This window comes from Eurytemora carolleeae, unplaced genomic scaffold (genome assembly GCF_000591075.1).
Source record: "Eurytemora carolleeae unplaced genomic scaffold, Eaff_2.0 scaffold1283, whole genome shotgun sequence".
Taxonomy (NCBI): Eukaryota; Metazoa; Arthropoda; class Copepoda; order Calanoida; family Temoridae; genus Eurytemora; species Eurytemora carolleeae.
The window spans coordinates 10,020-14,875 of NW_019402138.1; the positions used below are offsets into that span (position 1 = coordinate 10,020).

The 4,856-nt window shown below is 34.2% G+C and overlaps 1 long non-coding RNA gene across 1 annotated transcript; it reads left to right on the plus strand.

Annotated features, from left to right (window-relative positions):
* Nucleotides 1-1,017: 1,017 nt before the first annotated feature.
* LOC111717965 (uncharacterized) lies at nt 1,018-3,093 on the plus strand. Its single transcript, XR_002768968.1, has 3 exons — nt 1,018-1,116; nt 2,260-2,335; nt 2,807-3,093. It is a non-coding gene; the product is annotated as an uncharacterized LOC111717965 (long non-coding RNA).
* The last annotated feature ends 1,763 nt before the right edge of the window (nt 3,094-4,856 follow it).

A 4,856-nucleotide genomic window follows, 5' to 3' on the forward strand; every position in this document is an offset into this window, starting at 1 on the left:
AATCATTAACGAACAATGATTTGGTAATGAAAATCCGTCATTACTTAAGTCCTGGAATCCATTGTTAAAACAACCCTAGACCAGTATGGAGTATAAACAATATCATAAAAACAACAAATAAAATCATACATTTTTAGATGAAGTAAATAATTTACAATTTTTACAAAAATTGAGAATCCTTATCAGGGTTGTGAAAAACTATGCTGGATACTCATCTCATAATCCCGATCTTATCAGGGTTGTGAAAACTATGCTGGATACTCATCTCATAATCCCGATCACTTGATCTCGATATCCATTGTGAGCACTTTTGATATGAGAATCTATAAAAAAAACTTTATCTTTCCATCTCATCATTTTGATTATTCCTCTTCAGAGCATAGCTCCCTTAATCTCTTTTGGCTTGGTCCGATTACATTAAATAAGGATTAAATTAATCTGCGGATTAAAAAAGATTTAGATAAAGCTTTGATCTCGATATCCACAAAACAAAAGTTTCTAGCTCAGAATTCAGAAACTTCAGTCCACTTAGGATTATGTCTAACCTTTAAGTAATTGTGTCTTTGCCACAAACTCAAATTTTCCAATCCCTATTTTTTGGCGACCAGAGGCCAAATTTCAAGAATTTGCTTAAATATGGTTGGTTCCACTTAAAATTGTATCAAATGTTTCAAGATTTAAGCCGGCGCTTAATTTAAACTGGGTTTTGGCGGATTTAAGCCGCGGCTCAAATTCTTTAAATTCGGTTTTAGATGGTGTAAATCATTGATATTTCAAACTTAAATTTTTTATCTATAATAGAACTCATAGTTTGAATAGGTCTTTGAAATTGGGTTGTAAAGCAACAGGGATTAGAAAATCCGAGTTTGCATGGCAAAGATTAAAAAAAATGCATTAAATATTTTTAGTTAAAATAAAGCTATAAAAGTTAACACATCTGCTGTGATTTTATTTCAATAAATAAATGTCAATGAATATTTCAAATAAATCAAAAAGAATTAACATCCAATTTTTTGTTGTAAAATCTTGCAGTAATAATGCATTTTATCATCGGGATAGGTCTTCTACTTTGCTTTGTGTCTGTAGATTCATGTTTAATGTCGAGGCTTGGATTGGGTACAAAACGTCGATTATCATAACGTCGATAGTTGTAGTATTGGACGTTTAGTAGCAGTCGACGTTTTGTAGTATTCGACGTTTTCTTATTCAACGTTTTGTATAAGTCTACGTTTTGTAGTAGTCGACGCGTTATGGTATGATATGTAATTCCGACGTTATGTAGCAGTCGACGCTATGTAATTCCAACGTTTTGTAGCAGTCGAAGCTATGTAATTCCAATGTTTTGCAGCAGGCAACGTTATGTGATTCCAATGTTTTGTAGCAGTCGATGCTATGTAATTCCAACGTTTTGCAGCAGTCGACGTTATGTAATTCCAATGTTTTGCAGCAGTTGACGTTATGTAGCACCAAACGTTTTGCAGCAGTCGACACTATGTAGTTTCAACGTTTTGTAGTATTTGTTAGTTAGTTAGTTTAGTTTAGTTTGTAAAGTGTACAGTGTTTACGTATACGTTTGTAAATATTATTATTGAAAACATTTTTCAATTGACAAAACATCTTGTGAACCTTTTACTTTCTCATAATTTTCAATGTTTAAAACATTTTTTTCTAAGAGGAGGATGTTGTGGGTCTACGTCTAAGAATACTGTGGTGGGAGGATAGGCTTGGGCCTGGTGGCTGGTGACAGACGTCCAGAGAACTGACGAGGGTCAACCCAGACCGAAATATATTTTCAATAAATGTGGAACTAACATCTACTTTTTTACTCTACAGAGGTTTGGTCCATCACTATCACCGAGTTTTTAAATGTAGTATTTGACATTATGTAATTCAACGTTTTGCAGCAGTCGACGCTATGTAGTTCCAACGTTTTGCAGCAGTCGACGCTATGTAGTTCCAACGTTTTGCAGCAGTCGACGCTATGTAGTTCCAACGTTTTGTAGTATTTGACGTATTGTAGAAGTCAAAGTTCTGTAGTAGTCAACGTATTATAGTATGCTATGTATTTCAAACGTTTTGCAGCAGTTGACGTTATTTAATTCCAACGTTTTGACGCAGTCGACGTTATGCAATTCCAACGTTTTGCAGCAGTCGACGTTATGTAATTCCAACGTTTTGCAGCAGTTGACGTTATTTAATTATAACGTTTTGCAGCAGTCGACGTTATGTAATTCCAACGTTTTGTGTCTACTCCATAAGCAATTGTTGAGCCAGTTCACACCATCAAAGAACTAACAACACTTGGTCCAGGGGATACAATTCAAAAAGAAGTTGGGTAAGCAACGTTAAACTATGTGCCATTGAAATCCTAAATATTTTTCTATCTATTGAAGAGCTATTCGGAAGAACAATGTGTAACCGGATGCTCATACCTGTGAGTAAAATCAGAACTAGATTTAAGATTTTATGAAGAATTCTAATAAGACATTTTTAAAACCAATCCAGGCCATTTTCATGATTGTTCTTGCAAGGATAAATCTTCACTGTTAATATTGATTTAATATTTGTTTCTCTAAATTCCTTCTTATTGCTCTTATAAAACCATGGTTATAAATATATATTTTAGAAATATTTTCAAAAAATTCCCAAAATATTATCGTAATACAAATCAAGCCAACATTTGGATGTTCATGTTGGATTTAGTTCTCAATGTGAATTAGTCAAATAATAAATAAATACAATGATCATATTTTTATACAATTTAATAAATCCAAAATTGACATAATTATTTTGTTTTGCAATCAAGATTGACTTCTGGCACAGATGATGGTAAAGAAGATGTTACAGAAAATATAACAAAAGATATTACAGAAGATGTTACAAAATACATAGCAGAAGATGTTACAGAAAAATATAACAGAAGTGTTACAAAAAATGTTACAAAAGATGTCACAGAATGATAAACATGAAAATGGAAATGTTTTAGAAAATTAAAAACATGTCTAAAACACCAAATCTCTCAATTATTAAATGTAATACAAAAAAAAAATAAAAACTTTGAAATAATTAATAAAAAATTATTTTTCTGGCATTTATAATAAAATTATTCCTCCCGAAATGAAAGTTTTGTGTTTTGAAGGCTGAGATGAGAGTATGTGGGGGGGGGGGAATAAAAGGATAATAGGGGGACAGGTTGTAATAAATAAAGTGCCTGATCATTTAGCTATACATTTGAACATACCTAGATAAATTCTAATTTTAAATAAAACATTTTTCCTTTTTATTAATTTAAATACAAATTATACAGAAAACTGTTATTATTTATAATTAGGATTAAGAGAAGCCATTTATTTCAATTTAATTCATTCAAAAATCAATTTTTAGGCAAAAACATTGTTTTTATTAGAGTCACGGAAGTTCGTAGTAAGATTTTGACTCCACTGGAGACAACTGGAGGGAATACATTTTCACTGGAGGGGTTTGAAAAAAATGCTTTTTAAAATTTAAAACTTTATGCAGGGTGATTTACATTCCACTGGATGGATTCAGAAATCTTTCCAGGGGGTTTATAATTCCACTGGAGGGATTCAGATATCCTTCCTATGGGTTTATAATCCAACTGGAGGGATTCAGAAATCTTTCCAAGGAGTTTATAAATCCACTGGAGGGATTTAGATATGCTTCCTATGAGTATATATTCCACTGGAGAGATTCAGATATCTTTCGGGGGGGTTTATAATTCTACTGGAGGGATTCAGAAATCTTTCCTAGGGGTTTATAAATCCACTGGAGGGATTAAGATATCTTTCCAGGGGGTTTATAATTCCACTGGAGGGATTCATAAATCTTTCCAGGGGGGTTACAATTTCACTTGAGGAATTCAGAAATCTATTCTGGGGGTTCATACATCCACTGGAGGGATTCAAATATCCTTCCTATGGGTTTATAATTCCACTAGAGGGATTCAGATATCTTTCCAGGGGGTTTATAATTCCACTGGAGGAATTCAGAAATCTTTCCAGGGGGGGTTATAAATCCACTGCAGGGATTTAGATATCCTTCCTATAGGTTTTTGATTCCACTGGAGGGATTCAGATATCTTTCCAGGGGGTTTATAATTCCACTGGAGGGATTCAGAAATCTTTCCTAGGGGTTTATAAATCCACTGGAGGGATTCAGATATCTTTCCAAGGGGTTTATAATTCTACTGGAGGGATTCAGAAATCTTTCCTAGGGGTTTGTAAATCCACTGGAGGGATTAAGATATCTTTCCAGGTGGTTTATAATTCCACTGGAGGGATTCAGAAATCTTTCCAGGGGGTTTTAAATTCCACTGGAGGGATTCAGAAATATTTCCCTGGGGGTTACAATTTCACTTGAGGAATTCAGAAATCTTCCCAGGGGGTTCATAAATCCACTGGAGAGATTCAGATATCCTTCCTATGGGTTTATAATTCCACTAGAGGGATTCAGATATCTTTCCAGGGGGTTTATAATTCCACTGGAGGAATTCAGAAATCTTCTCAGGGGGTTTATAAATCCATTGGAGGGATTTAGATATCCTTCCTATGGGTTTATGATTCCACTGGAAGGATTCAGAAATCTTTCCAGTGGGTTTATAAATCCACTGGAGGGATTCAGATATCCTTCCCATGGGTTTATAATTCCACTGAAGGGATTCAGATATCTTTCCAGGGGGTTATAATTCCACTGGAGGGATTCAGAAATCTTTCCTAGGGGTTTATAAATCCACTGGAGGAATTCAGATATCTTTCCAGGGGGTTTATAATTCCACTGGAGGGATTCAGATATCTTTCCAGGGGGTTTATAATTCCACTGGAGGAATTCAGATATCT